Source organism: Esox lucius, chromosome 5 (genome assembly GCF_011004845.1).
Source record: "Esox lucius isolate fEsoLuc1 chromosome 5, fEsoLuc1.pri, whole genome shotgun sequence".
In the NCBI taxonomy this organism is placed as follows: domain Eukaryota; kingdom Metazoa; phylum Chordata; class Actinopteri; order Esociformes; family Esocidae; genus Esox; species Esox lucius.
Window position 1 is genome coordinate 37,647,329 of NC_047573.1, and position 17,870 is coordinate 37,665,198.

The 17,870-nt window shown below is 43.5% G+C and overlaps 1 long non-coding RNA gene across 2 annotated transcripts; it reads right to left on the reverse strand.

Moving 5' to 3' along the window:
* Positions 1–15,608: 15,608 nt before the first annotated feature.
* LOC109615442 lies at positions 15,609–17,794 on the reverse strand. 2 transcript variants are annotated; one of them, XR_002196438.1, is made up of 5 exons: positions 17,732–17,794; positions 16,706–17,148; positions 16,428–16,533; positions 15,954–16,171; positions 15,609–15,693 (listed from the first exon to the last, which is right to left on the reverse strand). It is a non-coding gene; the product is annotated as an uncharacterized LOC109615442 (long non-coding RNA). The 2 variants fall into 2 exon arrangements; XR_002196437.2 differs by lacking the exon at positions 15,609–15,693 and having other exon boundaries at positions 15,753–16,171.
* Between the last annotated feature and the right edge of the window lie 76 nt (positions 17,795–17,870).

Genomic DNA, 17,870 nt, shown 5'->3' on the forward strand with positions numbered 1-17,870 from the left:
TGATAGCAACATTAGGGTTGTGTGTTTGATTCCCCTGGGGTGGCAGTTCAGAAAGGTATGAATATGTATGCACCGGGTTAGGGTTATTCATTTAATGTCATTTTTTTCCAGTGCTGAAAGGAACTTACAGTTCCCCAAAATGTGTTGTTCATTGTGTAGATTGCAAAAAAAAATTTTTTATAAATTAAATCTGTAATAAACTACATTTGGAGATAGTAAAAACATCTAAATACCTTTCTGTAGGCACCGTACATTCATCCCCAAAAACAAAAATGTAAACACTAGAAAAAGTATACACTCAATAAATCTGTCATTCTGTCAGTGATCTGTCATACTGACCTATTTAAAACAGAAGCTTGATATTTATAGGGCAATATCTGCACTGAGAGACTATCAAAGCGTCAGTACAGGATCGAAAGTTACATCCCCAGCTCTGTCACTTGATGGATATGGCAGTGCTTCCAAACCATCCACAACTACAAAGGGAAACCCAGCTGCCTGCTGACCAGTGACACAAGTCTATAAGATATCACTTTAGAGGCAAGTACAGTAATATCAAACAATGTTTAACCTGCTTTTGGTGGTCTGCTTTCATGATTAACCTGTTTCGGATCTTGCTTTGTATGTCGCTCAATACCAACATGTTTCAAGCAGACCACCTTCTTCCTTGTGTCCATGACCAGCTCAGCATTCAAAACCATAATATCACCCAAGCTCATCATGCTGGGACTGAACACCTCCCCACTTTAATAGTATCCTGGCCTTCGTCACGGGCCACACATTTGTTACCTAGTGTGTTGTTAACACATCTGTCTTGCTCAACCTCATTACAGGGGCCTCTCTGGGATGCTTTTGTGGTTCCTTCCTGTACTAGTTGTTCACACAATTGTGGTAGGCCAATCACTAATGCTATAGAATAGGATAGACATCAGAAATGGGAAGTGCACACACAGTCCTATAACACACTGATGGGGTGTAAGTGAAGGCTGGATTTTTTTATCCTGGGCCCTCAAAAAGACCCTCAAAATGTTCAGCAAATTTGAGAGCATCTTGATTGACTTAGTATAGCAACTTCACTAACTGTGATAGCAAGCTGTTAAGTGAGATGTGCAAATAGCAGAGTTCATCAACGGGGCCAGGCTGCTTGTCATCCATAAACTCTATACCAGGTGGTGTCAAAGCAATGCTGAATGATTTGTAAATGACCCCAGCAAACGAAGCCATAGACTATTCTCTAAACTGCTGCAAGGTGTGTGGTCCCAGTACTTTAAGTCTGTAACCAGCAGGACCTTTCATAGCTTTTACCCACAGGCCATAAGTATGTTAAAAAGTCTGCCAAACAAAAGATAATCATTATTTTAATTAAATGTAATTGTTTTTACAATTTTGCCCTTCTGTATTGAATATATCCACACATATTCCTCCACACAAACACCCCTTGGACTTTTCTACATATAATTGTGTTACAACATGAAGGCAAAATTGATTTAAGACAGAGTTTTGCCAACGATCAACACAAAAATTCAGAATATGAAAGTGTATGTATTTCTAAATGAATTCACCCCCTTCAGTCAATATTTGATAAAGACACATAGAAGTTGAGTCTATTTGGAGTGTTTACCAGCTTTGCACATCTGGATACAGTAATTGTTGGCCATTCTTTGCAAAATTACTACTACTATTACCTATTATCTGCTACTTATCTAAACAACATCACTGGGTCAAACAGAACTTAAATGGTGTCTGAAAGCGTCCCAAAGATCAGTACCTATGCAGGTTAGAGCACAGGGAAAGCAGAGGACCTGGGTGCCCACTGAAGTTAGACATTGTTCACATAAAAGAGAGGTGTCAAAAAAGATCCTAGGTAAATATTTTTTGAATAATAATAATAAATATAGTTGCAAGAATGGACAGGGTCCTCCAATATGGTGAGTATAGGAAAATGGTCTGGTAGGGTACACTCACACTGTATATCTTTGTATAGTCATATAGAAGTCTGACTCAACAGTTCACTGTCTAAGGTGTGTGTGAGCCTGTGTATGTGTCAAAGAGAAAGACAGCATTGAAGCAAATTGAGTATATACAAAGTACTGCCATAGAGTGTCAATATGTTAAGTATAAGAAAATATTCAGGTAAGGGACATTTGTGTCCACGTGTGGTCATATAGACCTCTGAGACAACAGATGTCTGCGTAAGACAAGCATTCAGAGTGAAAGAGGCAGTGGTAAGGCAGTGCTACGTCTGTGGTTTATTGTTGCAAGTGTATGTATGCAAGTGAATGGTATTTTGAGCAAAAGGTAACAGAATGAGACTGTGTATGATATACATTGAGGGCAAGATGTGTTTGTGAAGCATTGTATTATTGACAACATAGTCATCATTGTTCAACATATTCTTACGAATCCCACCATATGGGGAGATCGAAAGGTTTGGAGTCTGTATTTTTTAAGGTTCAAGAGATACCGTTGTTGAGGGTAATTATCAAAAATGTGGATACATGACATAGTTGAAGTTCGTAAGTGTTACCAGTGACAGGTCTCGTGTCTGTAGCTCAAACGGTTCAAAAGATACAGCCTAGTAGGTAATTAACGCTATTTACGCTAATTAGCATACATAAAATCAATAAACGCTTCTCCTACCGGAGAACCCCAAAATTTAATTGCAAGCAACAATGGGACTGGGTCCTTCTAAATGGCGAGGATAGTGAAATAGGTCAAAAGTTATAAGCTGGAAAGGGCAGACATGGTCAGACACTTTAACACTAAGAATGTACAAACCCGATTCCAAAAAAGTGAATAAAAACAAAATGCAATGATGTGGAAGTTTCAAATTTCTATATTTTATTCAGAATCCAACATACACTCACCTAAAGGATTATTAGGAACACCATACTAATACTGTGTTTGACCCCCTTTCGCCTTCAGAACTGCCTTAATTCTAAGTGGCATTGATTCAACAAGGTGCTGAAAGAATTCTTTAGAAATGTTGGCCCATATTGATAGGATTGCATTTGTGGGATGCACATACAGGGCACGAAGCTCCCGTTACACCACATCCCAAAGATGTTCTATTGGGTTGAGATCTGGTGACTGTGGGGGCCATTTCAGTAGAGTGAACTCATTGTCATGTTCAAGAAACCAATTTGAAATGAGGGGACTAAAGTGTGCCAAGAAAACATCCCCCACACCATTACACCACCACCACCAGCCTGCACAGTGGTAACAAGGCATGATGGATCCATGTTCTCATTCTGTTTATGCCAAATTCTGACTCTACCATCTGAATGTCTCAACAGAAATCGAGACTCTTCAGATCAGGCAACATTCTTCCAGTCTTCAACTGTCCAATTTTTGTGAGCTCGTGCAAATTGTAGCCTCTTTTTCCTATTTGTAGTGGAGATGAGTGGTACCCGGTGTGGTCTTCTGCTGTTGTAGCCCATCCGCCTCAAGGTTGTGCGTGTTGTGGCTTCACAAATCCTTGGCTGCATACCTCGGTTGTAACGAGTGGTTATTTCAGTCAAGGTTGCTCTTCTATCAGCTTGAATCAGTCGGCCCATTCTCCTCTGACCTCTAGCATCAACAAGGCATTTTCGCCCACAGGACTGCCGCATAGTGGATGTTTTTCCCTTTTCACACAATTCTTTGTAAACCCTAGAAATGGTTTGGTGTGAAAATCCCAGTAACTGAGCAGATTGTGAAATAATCAGACCGGCCCATCTGGCACCAACAACCATGCCACGCTCAAAATTGCTTAAATCACCTTTCTTTCCCATTCTGACATTCAGTTTGGAGTTCAGGAGATTGTCTTGACCAGGACCACACCCCTAAATGCATTGAAGCAACTGCCATGTGATTGGTTGATTTGATAATTGCATTAATGAGAAATTGAACAGGTGTTCCTAATAATGCTTTAGGTGAGTGTAGATAATGTATTACTTTAAGGGGAAAATAAGTTGATTTTAAATTTCATGGCATCAACACATCTCAAAAACGTTGGGACAAGGCCATGTTTACCACTGTGTGGCATCCCCTCTTCTTTTTATAACAGACTGCAAACATCTGGGGACTGAGGAGACAAGTTGCTCAAGTTTATGAATAGGAATGTTGTCTAATACAGGCTTCTAGTTGCTCAACTGTCTTAGGTCTTCTTTGTCACCCCTTCTTCTTTATGATGCGCCAAATGTTTTCTATGGGTGAAAGATCTGGACTGCAGCCTGGCCATTTCAGTACCCAGATCCTTCTTCTATGCAGCCATGACATTGTAATTGATGCAGTATGTGGTCTGGCATTGTCATGTTGGAAAATGCAAGGTCTTCCCTGAAAGAGATGACGTCTGGATGGGAGCATATGTTGTTCTATAACTTGGATATAACTGTCAGCATTGATGGTGCCTTTCCAGATGTGTAGGCTGCCCATGCCACATGAACTCATGCAACCCCATACCATCAGAGATGCAGGCTTCTGAACTGAGCGCTGATAACAACTTTGGTTGTCCTTGTCCTCTTTAGTCCAGATTACATGGCGTCCCAGTTTTCCAAAATTAACTTCAAATTTGGATTTGTCTGACCACAGAACACTTTTCCACTTTGCCGCAGTCCATTTTAAATTATCCTTGGCCCAGAGAAAACGCCTGCGCTTCTGGATCCTGTTTAGATACGGCTTATTTTTGACCTATAGAGTTTTAGCCGGCAACGGCGAATGGCACAGTGGATTGTGTTCACCGACAATGTTTTCTGGAAGTATTCCTGAGCCCATGTTGTGATTTCCATTACAGTATCATTCCTGTATGTGATGCAGTGCCGTTTGAGGGCCTGAAGATCACGGGCATCCAGTATGGTTTTCCGGCCTTGACCCTTACGCACAGAGATTGTTCCAGATTCTCTGAATCTTTGGATGATATTATGCACTGTAGATGATGATAACTTCAAACTCTTTGCAATTTTTCTTGGAGAAACTCCTTTCTGATATGCTCCACTATTTTTCGCCGCAGCATTGGGGGAATGGGTGATCCTCTGCCCATCTTGACTTCTGAGAGACACTGCCACTCTGAGAGGCTCTTTTTATACCCAATCATGTTGCCAATTGACATAATAAGTTGCAAATTGGTCCTCCAGCTGTTCCTTATCTGTACATTTAACTTTTCCGGCCTCTTTTTGCTATCTGTCCCACCTTTTTTGGAATGTGTAGCTCTCATGAAATGCAAAATGAGCCAATATTTGGCATGACATTACAAAATGTCTCACTTTCAACATTCGATATCTCATCTCATCTTGATCCGCTTATCCGGTATCGGGATGCAGGGGCAGCAGCTCTAGCAGGGGACCCCAAACTTCCCTTTCCCAAGCCAAATTTGCCAGCTCTGACTGGGGGATCCCGAGGCGTTCCCAGACCTGTGTCGAAATATAATCTCTCCACCTAGTCCTGGGCCTACCCCGAGGTCTCCTCCCAGCTGGATGTGCCTGGAACACCTCCCTAGGGAGACGTCCCTGGGGGCATCCTTACCAGATGCCCGAACCACCTCAACTGGCTCCTTTCGACGCAAAGGAGCAGCAGCTCTACTCCGAGTTCCTCACGGATGGCTGAGCTTCTCACCCTATCCCTAAGGGAGAAGCCAGCCACCCTTCTGAGAAAATCCATTTCAGCCACTTGTACTCGCGATCTTGTTCTTTCGATCATGACCCAGCCTTCATGACCATAGGTGAGGGTAGGAACGAAAATTGATCGGTATATCAAGAGCTTTGCCTTCCGGCTCAGCTCTCTTTTCGTCACAACGGTGCGGTAAAACAAATGCAATACCGCTCCCGCTGGTCCGATTCTCCTGCCAATCTCCCACTCCATTGTCCCCTCACTCGCAAACAAGACCCCGAGATACTTGAACTCCTTTACTTGGGGTAACGCCTCATTCCCTACCTGGAGGAGGCACTCCATCGGTTTCCTGCTGAGAACCATGGCCTCAGATTTAGAGGTGCTAATCCTTATCCCAACCGCTTCGCACTCGGCTGCGAACCGGTCCAGTGAGTGCTGTAGATTACAGACCGATGATGCCATCAGGACCACATCATCCGCAAAAAGCAGCGACGAGATCCCCAGCCCACCGAACTGCAACCCCTCCCCACCCCAACTGCGCCTCGATATCCTGTTCATAAAAGTTACAAACAGGATTGGTGACAAAGCGACCCCCACCTGGAACGAGTCCGACTTACTACAGAGAACCCGAACACAGATCTCACTTTGGACGTATAGGATTGGATAGCCCTCAAAAGGGACCTCCTCACCCCATTCTCCCGCAGCACCTCCCACAGTATCTCCCGGGGGACCCGGTCATACGCCTTCTCCAAATCCACAAAACACATGTAGACTGAATGGGCATATTCCCAGGCCCCCTCCAGGATCCTTGCAAGAGTAAAAAGCTTGTCGGTTGTTCCGCAACCAGGACAGAATCCGCATTGTTCCTTTTCACTCTGAGGTTCGACTATCTGCCGAACCCTCCTTTCCAGTACCTTTGAGTAGACTTTCCCAGGGAGGCTGAGAAGTGTGATACCCCTGTAATTGGCACACACCCTCTGGCCCCCATTTTTGAACAGGGGAACCACCACCCCGTTCTGCCACTCCTTAGGCACTTTCCCCGACTCCCACGCAATGTTGAAGAGGCGTGTCATCCAAGATATCACCTCCATACCCAAAGCATTCAACATTTCTGGACGGATCTCGTCAATCCCCGGAGCTTTGCCACTGTGGAGTTGTTTGACTACCTCAGTGACTTCTGCCATGGAGATTGATGATGCTTCCCCATCAGCCTCCAGCTCTGCCTCCACTATAGAGGGCTATAGTGTTAGTGGGATTTTTGAGTTCCTCAAAGTGTTCCAAAGGTGGCCACCGGGGTGTTCGAGGGTTACCGCCACTTGATGCACCTAAGACCCTTAGACCACAGATCCCCGCCACAGCTTCGGCAATGGAGGCTTTGAACATCAACCACTCGGGTTCAATGCCCCCAACCTCCACAGGGATGCCAGAAAAGCTCCGCCGGAGGTGTGAGTTGAAGATCTTTCGGCCAGAGGCCTCCTCCAGACGTTCCCAGTTCACTCGCACTACCCGTTTGGGTTTTCCCGGTCTGTCCAGAGTCTTCCCCCACCCCCTGACCCAACTCACCACCAGATGGTGATTGGTTGACAGCTCCGCCCCTCTCTATACCCGAGTGTCCAAAACATACGGTCTCAGGTCCGATGACACGATCACAAAATCAATCATCGACCTTTGGCCTAGGGTGCTCTGGTACCACGTACACTTATGAGCATCCTTATGTTCCAACATGGTGTTCGTTATAGATAATCCATGACTAGCACAGAACTCTAACAACAAACGACCACTCGAGTTCAGATCAGGGAGGCCGTTCCTCCCTATCAAGCCTCTCCAGGTGTCTCCATCATTGTCCACGTGTGCGTTGAAGTCCCCCAGCAGAATTATGGAGTCCCCTACTGGAGCCCCATACAGGACTCCATTCAGGGTCTCCAAGAAGGCCAAGTACTCCGAACTGCTCTTCGGGGCACAAACAGCAGTCAGAGACCCCCCCTCCACTGGGGTAAACTCCAACATAGCGGCACTCAGCCGGGGGGTTGTGAGTATCCCAACCCCTGCCCGGCGCCTCACACCCTGGGCAACTCCAGAGAAAAATAAAGTCCATCCCCTATCCAGGAGTACGGTTCCAGAACCGAGACTATGTTTGGATGTAAGCCCCACCAGATCTAACTGATAGCGCTCAACCTCCCTAAAAAGTTCCGGCTCCTTCCCCCACAGAGAGGTGACGTTCCACGTCCCCAGAGCCAGCCCCTGCCACCCAGGTCTGGTCCATCGAGGCCCCTGGCCTTCACTGCCAGCCATATGGCAGCGCACCCGACCCCAGCGGTTCCTCCCATGAGTGGTGGGCCCATAGCATGGAGAGGGGGGTGCCACGTTGCTTTTTCGGGCTATGCTCGACCGGGCTCCGTGGCAAACCCAGCCACTAGGCGCTCGCCGGCGAGCCCTCCCTCTGGGCCTGGCTCCAGACGGGGGCCCCAGGCTTCCTCCGGGCAGGGTAACTCCTCCTCTTCCTCGTTTGTGCATAGGTTTTTTTTGAACCATTCTTAGTCTGGCTCCTCCCCTGAGACCACTTTGCCATGGGAAACCCTACCAGGAGCACTAAGGCCCGGACAACACAGCCCTCAGGTTCATAGGAACACACAAACCTCTCCACCACGATAAGGTGATGGCTCCCGGAGAGGCGCCATTCGATATGTTATCTATATTCTATTGTGAATTCAATATAAGTTTATGAGATTTGTAAATTATTCCATTCCTTTTTTACTCACAATTTGTACAGTGTCCCAACTTTTTTGGAATCGGATTTGTATGTGGATTCTTTATACCCTAGTGAGTAATTCTCGAAAACCATGTTCAACCTCACAATGTCTAGTTTTTAATTATAAGGCAATTTGCATAGGCCAAAATCAGGTCTTGCACAGGAAACAATGGAGCGGGCGATTAAGAATGTGCTGCTAGCTATATCCCCTGTTTTCCTCCATGAATTGACATTCTATATGGATTCTTTATACCCTAGTGAGTAATTCTCAAAAGCCATGTTCTACCTCACAATATTTATTTTTTTGTTACAAGGCAATTTGCATAGCCGTATTAGGCTTACAGTGTATTCAAGTGTAGAGTCATGCACTGGAGAAAATTTAGTGGACGGCTAAGAAAGTGTTGCTGGTTATACCCTCTATTTTCCCCCCTTTTACTGACACTTTATATGGACTCTTAAAACCATAGTGAGTAATTCTCAAATGGCATTTTCCACTCCACAATGTCTAGTTTTTTTGTTATTAGTCAATTTGCATAGCTGTATTTGGCTTATAGTGAATTGAACTGGAGCCAATGAAGTGGGTGACTTAGCTATACCCTTTAATTTCCCCCATGAATTGACACTCTTTATGGATCCTTTTTACCCTAGTGAGTAATTCTCAAAAGCCATGTTCCACCACACAATGTCTAGTTTTGTTGTTATAAGGCAATTTGCCTAGACCTAATTCACTCATAGCGTCTTGTACTGGAGCCAATGGAGTGGATGGCTAAGAATGTGCTGCTGCCTATACCCTCTACACTCTACATTGCGTGCACAATTATTAGGCAAGTGAGTATTCTGATCATATCATTATTTCTATCCACATTTTCCAACTCTAAACCATATAAACTTGATTGCTCATTGGATTTAATCATTTTCAGGTGATATGTATTTGTGTAATGAGGGAGGGTGAGGCAACAGTGAATAACACCTTATTTAACTTACCTCAAGTTGCGCATAATTATTAGGCAGCTTCATGACCTCAGGTAAAATGGGCCAAAAAAGAGATTTATCTGACACTGAAAAGTCAAAAATGTTACAAACCTTTCCAGACAGATGCAACACTGTTGAAAAAGCAAAAGTATTGAGGTGTGACCACTGAAAAATCTAAGGTTTTGTTGCAAATAGTCAACTGGGGTGCAAAAAACGCATGGAGAAGACTAGATGCAAATTAACTGCAAAAGACTTGAGAAGAATTAAACGTGAAGCTACCAGTAACCCATTATCCTCCAGTGCCATCATATTCCAGGGACTGCAACCTACCTGGAGTGTCTAGAAGTACAAGGTGTCAAGTGCTCAAGTGCTCAGAGACATGGCCAAGGTCAAGAAGGCTGAAACACAACCACCACTGAGTAAGATTTGAAACATACTGTATAGTTTGGGCAAAGAAATACCTGGAGACAGATTTTTTTATAGGTTTTATGAACAGATGAAATGAGAGTGACTCTTGATGGACCAGATGAATGGGCCTGTAGCTAGATCACTAATGGACACAGGGCACAACTTCAGTCAGGTGCCAGGCAGGTGAAGGAGGGGTAATGGTATGGGCTGCTATCATTAAGGATGAGGTAGTTGGACCTTTTTGGGTTGAAGATGGGACTGAAACTCAGTTTCTCAAAGATACTTTCTTCAAACAGTGGTACAGGAAGAAGTCCTCAGCATTCAAGAAGGTCATGACCTTCATGTAGGACAATGCTCCATCACATGCATCCAAGTAATCCACTGTTGGCTAGCAAGCAAGGGCCTCAAAGATGCCCAAATAATGACCTGGCCCCCTTTCTCTCCTGAATTAAATCCTATTGAGAATTTGTGTGCCCTTCTCAAATGTGAGACTTACAGTCAGGGAAGACCTCTTTGAACAGCATTTGGGAGGCTGTGGTTGCTGCTTCAGCGATGGTTGATCATGAACAGATCAAGAAACTGACAGACTCCATGGATGGAAGGCTCATGGCAGTTATTGAAAAGAAGGGTGGCTATATTGATCACTGAATATTTTTGAAAGGACAAAAAATTTAATTAATTGTCGTTTGTGTTACTATTTTGTTACACTTACTTTAAAAATGTTGAATAAACACAGGAGTTGGGAGATTTTTTTAAATTATTAGTTGCCTAATAATTCTGCACACCAATTGTTGCCTAATAATTCTGCACTCTTATGTATTCCCCTGAGAAAGATCAAAACTAACTTTTCCTTTATTAACAATTCAGGTTTGAGGTTCAATAATATTTTGGATTGACTGACAGCATTGTGTTTGTTCAACAATAAAATTAATCTTGAGGAATAAAATTTGCCTAATAATTGTGCATGCAGTGTATTTTCCCCCATGAATTCACACTTCATATGGATTCTTTATTCCCTACTGAGTCATTCTCGAAAGCCATGTTTCACCTCACAACATGTCATTTTTTTGTTAAAAGGCAATTTGCATGGATTCTTTATACCCAAGTGAGTAATTTTCAAAAGCCATGTTCCACTTCACCATGTCTAGTTTTTTGTTTGTTAGGTGTAGAGTCATGCACAGGAGCCAATGGAGTGTACGGCTAAGAAAGTGCTGCCGACTATATGCTCCTTTTTCCCTCATGAATTGATACTTTATATGGTTTGCTTTATATGGATACACTTTATATGGAGTAGGGGTGGGACAATATGAGAATTTCATGCCACGATTATCCTGGCCAAAATTATCCCAATTTACGATTTTATCCCGATTAATAACAATCCCAATAACAACTCTGGTTTCTAGCTCAAAACGGTTGATCAAATATTCTTCCATTACATAAATATTGTTCTAGTGCATTTAAAAAGCCATTACAATAAAATAATATAAAATATGTTTTTTAACAATTATCTAATACTATAATAACATGTAAATGTCTAAATGTATATGGTTGCCAGCTTCATGGACAATACATTGCAGAGGATGTTTAGTGGCACTTAGAATTGCCATTTGTACTGCATTTGCCTTCATTGCACATCTATACATTGTACAACTGTACGTCACATCTGTAACATACATTATACTTAATACAAGTACATTTTCTGCCCTCTTCTATTCGCACTTCTTGTTAGATGCTCACTGCATTTCATTGTACTGTACTTGTACTTGTTCAATGACAAAGTTTAATTTAATCAACAACAACAAAAAAACTCTTGCGATATGCGATCCATCAGTTAAATAAAACAAGTAGTCAGGAACACTTCGGTGACTGGCAGGGACGTCACAAACAATTAATGGATGCGGGGGCTAGCCTCGTTTTATGGGGGTCTGGGCATACCCCCCAAAACATATTTTTATCATGTATTTTTAGAGTAACAACGGATGTAAAATCAATCCAAATAAGGTTATTTTTTGTCAAGGGTGGCTAACAGTATAACTGTCTCATAGTTTGTGTTAGACACTGATCTAATATGATTTCAATTCCATCTAAATAAAGAAATTACAAATTAAAAAGTCCACTCTGTCCTCATCCATCCAACACCAACAAAAGGCACCAAAACTGCTATACTATGTAGCCAAATTACTTTTGTCAACTACAGTTTATAGTAAATGAACATCTACATACATATTCTGTTTCTAAAAAAGATTTTAGATTCATTCTGAATCATTTCAAAACAGATTTAGTCATTAGCCCATTAATCTCTGAATTTATTCATTAAAGATATCTATCATAAATAAAAAAGAAACATTTAATAATCGAATCTCCCTTCCTACGTCAACTTCAAGCCCAAACAAACATGAATCTGTGAAACATGCAGTTTTGCAACCTGTGTTCCGTTGAACCGAATAATTGAACATAACTAATCTCTAACCCCTATTATCTGGATATCCAACAGCAATTTTAAAAACATCTTCTTGTACCAAGTAATCATTTGATCAAGTCATCAATGTTTATGATGATTAGTGAAATCCTAATGTTAGCTAGCATGGGAAATTAATATTTTCAGTAGTTGGTTGGTATTTATTGGCCATCTTACTATTTTTGTTGAATTACATTAGAATTGCTTTTTTATTTGTATTACTAATTCATTTGTATTACAGATCTTAAACTTCTCTGATGTGTTTACTAGAAATTTGGAGCTAGCTTTCTTGCCTTCTGGTGACTGATCACTGAAACAATATATTGATTAGCAAAACATACCGTTGCTTTCCAGTGAATTTACATTTTTAACTTGAAAGGTTTTACTTTCCAACCACTAGAAACATCCAAAAATTGGGGTGGCCGATACTATTTACAGAAGAGAGCTGCTGCAGATGAGCGAGTTAAGTTCAAAGCATTGAACTCAACCGAACATGCTGCCTAATGAAGACGATTCTATACAATGTGTAAGAAGTTTAGATGCGATGGAACGATTGACAATAAAAAATAAATCACTAAGAAAATATATTTCTGATATATTGATCTAATTAGGGGGGCTAATTAATATTTTAGGCCTAGCGACATCCCTGGTGACTGGCAAGAGATCTTTCAAGACACTTATCTGAGAAACAGGGGTGAAAATAGATTTCATTTCTTACCGTTATTGACCTGTGGGTGCATTGTTAAGAATTTTACGTGTATCAGAATTTCTGAAGAAGGACGAGGCTTCGGTCTGAATGAAAATTTAACACAAAGATTTATTAATATGAATTGATAAGTCAAAATACATGAAATTGTCACGGCTTCGGAAAGAAAAGGAGGAGAAGGAGACCGATGCAAGACTTCTTTGTGTTTTCTTTTAATAAACGTGAATAAACAAAGGCGAAGAGCTACAACAGCGAGACAATAACACACAAAGACAGGGGAAGCAGAGGGAACATATATACTGGGGGGAATGATGAGATGAGAACCAGGTGCGCAAAACAAGACACAGGTGAAATGCATAATGAGATGGGCGGTGGTGTCAGAAGGCCGGTGACGTCGAACGCTGGAGCCCGTCTGCTGCAGGGGGAGGTGAAGCAGCAGAGGGCGCAGTTGTCACAGAAATACACTGCAGCGGTCAAATATTTGCTCAACCCTCGAGCTTCCACAAAATATTCGCCCCGAATCAAGATCGAACATCGGTTTTGATTCTCCCGCCACAGGGGTGGTTACTTTTCACTCTCGTGAGTAAAACCCATCCTTATTGGCTCTTCATTGGCATGGTGATATGTTGGACGAATCTCTTTGTTTTCGCTGTCCAATGAAGAAGGGCATGCTCTAAACTCTTCCCATTTGGGGTTACTCTCGGTCATAGATCAACAGGTTCTTGCATACAGGTGTGAAATCTTAACCAGGTTACAGTCATTTACATTCTGTTGTCCTAACCTAGACTAGAACATGCTGTATAGGGGGCAGTTTCATTTGTATGTTAATTGTGGCTCTATCTGAGCCAGGTGTGAAGTCTGAGTGAGTGTAATGTATTGAGTTTTAAACTCATACATCATAAATTTATCTTCCACTTATCCGGGGCCGGGTTGCGGGGGCAGCAGTCTAAGCAGAGATGCCCAGACACTTCCTCCAGCTCTTCCGGGGGGACACTGAGGCGTTCCCAGGCCAGCCGGGAGACATAGTCCCTCCAGCGTGTCCTAGGTCTTCCCCGGGGTCTCCTCCCGGGAAGGCGTTCCGGAGGCATCCGAAACAAATGCCCAAGCCACCTCAGCTGACCCCTCTCGATGTGGAGGAGCAGCGGCTCTACTCTGAGCTCCTCCCGGGTGACCGAGCTTCTCACCCTATCTCTAAGGGATCCCCCAGCCACCCTGCGGAGAAAGCTCATTTCGGCCGCCTGTATCCGGGATTTTGTCCTTTCGGTCATGACCCAAAGCTCATGACCATAGGTGAGAGTAGGAACGTAGATTGACCGGTAAATCGAGAGTTTCGCCTTGCGGCTCAGCTCTTTGTTCACCACGACAGACCGATACATCGCATTACTGCAGAAGCTGCACCGATCCGTCTGTCAATCTCCCGTTCCATCCTTCCCTCACTCGTGAACAAGACCCCTAGATACTTAAACTCCTCCACTTGAGGCAGGCACTCTCCACCAACCTGAAGTGGGCAAGCCACCCTTTTCCGACTGAGGACCATGGCCTCAGATTTGGAGGTACTGATTCTCATCCCCACCGCTTCACACTCGGCTGCAAACCGTCCCAGTGCATGCTGAAGGTCCTGGTTTGAAGGGGCCAACACGACAACATCATCCGCAAAGAGCAGAGACGAAATTGTGTGGTCCCCAAACCTGACACCCTCCGGCCCCTGGCTGCGCCTAGAAATTCTGTCCATAAAAATTACGAACAGAACCGGCGACAAAGGGCAGCCCTGCCGGAGTCCAACATGCACTGGGAACAGGTCTGACTTACTGCCGGCAATGCGGACCAAGCTCCTGCTTCTGTCGTACAGGGACCTGACAGCCCTTAGCAAAGGACCCAGGACCCCATATTCCCGAAGCACTCTCCACAAGATGCCGCGAGGGACACAGTCGAATGCCTTCTCCAAATCCACAAAACATATGTGGATTGGTTGGGCAAACTCCCATGAACCCTCTAACACCCTGTAGAGGGTATAGAGCTGGTCCAGTGTTCCACGGCCCGGACGAAAACCACACTGTTCCTCCTGAATCCGAGGTTCTACTATCGGCCGTATTCTCCACTCCAGAACCCTGGCATAGACTTTCCCGGGGAGGCTGAGAAGTGTGATCCCCCTATAGTTGGAACACACCCTCCGGTCCCCCTTCTTAAAAAGAGGGACCACCACCCCGGTCTGCCATCCCAGAGGCACTGTCCCCGAATGCCACGCGATGTTGCACAGGCGTGTCAGCCAAGACAGCCCCACAACATCCAGAGACTTGAGGTACTCAGGGCGGATCTCATCCACCCCCGGTGCCTTGCCACCGAGAAGTTTCTTAACCACCTCGGTGACTTCAGCCCGGGTGATGGACGAGTCCACCTCTGAGCCCTCATCCTCTGCTTCCTCAATGGAAGACGTGACGGCGGGATTGAGGAGATCCTCAAAGTACTCCTTCCACCGCCCGACGACATCCCCAGTTGAGGTCAACAGCTGCCCACCTCTACTGTAAACAGCGTTGGTAGGGCACTGTTTCCCTTTCCTGAGGCGCCGGATGGTTTGCCAGAATCTCTTCGAGGCCAGCCGATAGTCCTTCTCCATGGCCTCACCGAACTCCTCCCAGGCCCGAGTTTTGGCCTCCACAACCACCCGGGCTGCAGTCCGCTTGGCCTGTCGGTACCCGTCAGCTGCCTCATGAGTCCCACAAGCCAACCAGGCCTGATAGGACTCCTTCTTCAGCTTGACAGCATCCCTTACTTCCGGTGTCCACCACCGGGTTCGGTTCGGGTTTTCATAGAAATCTTTTCATAAAATTACATTTAATAAATAAAGGCCAAGGTGATGGTGGTTTACTCAGATGTTATTTTTATAGAAAAATATCAATAATAATTTTGCATGCAACCACATAATCCTAGACGGTTCCATGAATAATAATGATGTAGTACAATGAAAGTAGAAGGTCCAATTGTCACATCTATGCGGACTGGTCAGTCTTCCATGAGAGTAACTAGTGTTCACTTCAAAGACACAACTTCTAACTGACCTCTGCAAAATGACTTACCACTGCAAGGTTTAGGTTGTTTTTCCAGCGTAGGGTGTTGCAAAAACCATCAACAGAAACCTGACACTCCAGTGACAGACAAACAAAAAGCTCTAGCAGAGGGATGGAAAAGGCTGTCCGGGGCTTGTCGGCTGTTGCTGGCCAGAGCCCATACCTTAGCAGAGTGCACGCTTCTGGTTCACACGCACACATATTGACAGTGACGGTGCAGAGTCGTCCTGCCAAATAAAAATAAAATAAAAACAAAGTACTACTATAGACACTACCATATCAGCATAGACAAAATCACTTGACTGTGTCACCTATACCTTAATGTTGGAATTGGAATCAGCAAACAGGCACAGAAAATTATTTTCAAAAATGTGATGAATTTCTTACAGGGAAATCACTACTCCACATTTAATCGGATTGGATTCTCAACCTTAAAATTAAATACATTACATACACACATTTATTTTATGTAAAAGGACAAACCTGTGCTGACAATGACCTTCATGTCCTTCATGTACACAGCATGGGTGCTATGGCCTTCAGGTAAGTATAGGAATAACCCAAGGGAAGATGGCTCATAGTAGGCATTCTGTAAGAAAGATTGATAGCTCTAACTAAGTTTTTAGAACAACAAACTGAAGACACAAATAATTGACACAACATAGTGATAACTATTACCGTAACAAGATTCTAATGAATATATTTAAAATTACTTTGAGTTAGCTATGTCTGTATGTATGACTGCATGCTATTATTCTTACATTCCACTTATCAGGTAGGTGCAATGAATTTCTGTGAGTCCTCTTCAGACAAGCCTCACAAAAGACTGCAGTTGTGCTGCACTCAATGCACCTATAATCAGCATCTTCTAGGCAGAGAACACACTGCGTAGTTATTTGTGCTGAACATCCAAATGACACCTTAAGCATGTCATCCTTGACTGCATCCCAGGCATGAATCTCTCACTTCTTTGCCTTACTGTATGCAGTCTCAGAACATGAACTACAGCTAGGTGCCACATCATCGTATTCAACCTGTTGAGGTGTAACAGATGTGGAAGGGTCTGAATGGTGGGTCTGTTTGGTGCTGGGTTGGGGAAGACCTTGACTAAGGTAAGAAACCATTGCACGGCCAGCGATACACTTCCTCACCACCTTAATCTTGATGCTCCGGAAGCGTGCAGTCTTAATAGCGTTTCCCATATCTGAAATCAAAATAATGAACAATTATTTATTATTTAATAATGCAAAGTGCACTCACTTGCTTCTTATCACAGCCTAAAATGCAGAAACACATCAGTGAACACGGGATGCAGATGAGGAATGTGTGACAGATGAGCACGCAGACCTGTGCTTTTGGGTATTATTATTATTTATTTGTATTTCACTCAATACGAGTATGAGTGAAATACTCGTATAGGCCTATTGCAATATATGCATATATGTGCAATATATATGCATATATTGCATATATTGAGCAGCTACACAATATATGCAATAGGCCTTACTGTCTACACTGTGTATTGTGTGGACAGCTACTTACTTTCAAGCTAATGGAGACATTTACTAAAAGAAAAGCATGCTAATTACTATCACTTTATGCTAACGTAAAGCATAATAATATAGCTAATAACTTTAGCTAACGCAATTGCAACACGGTTCTCTCATGCCAACACTAATGTCACGCCACCATAAAACATAAAAAAAAAAAACTATTGTTTTCGCTTATTGACAACGCTTATTGACTAAATTACCACAGTTTAAAGGCTCTCATTTTAATGGTCTTACCTGTACATATCCCCGTTATCCAGCAGACTTCCGGTTAGCGGCGACTGGATTCGTCTGGGATTGGATCTGGAGTCTTCTCGTGTATTTATCCGTGATTAACCATGCGAATGGATGATAACAGCCTTCTGAGCCTACCAGT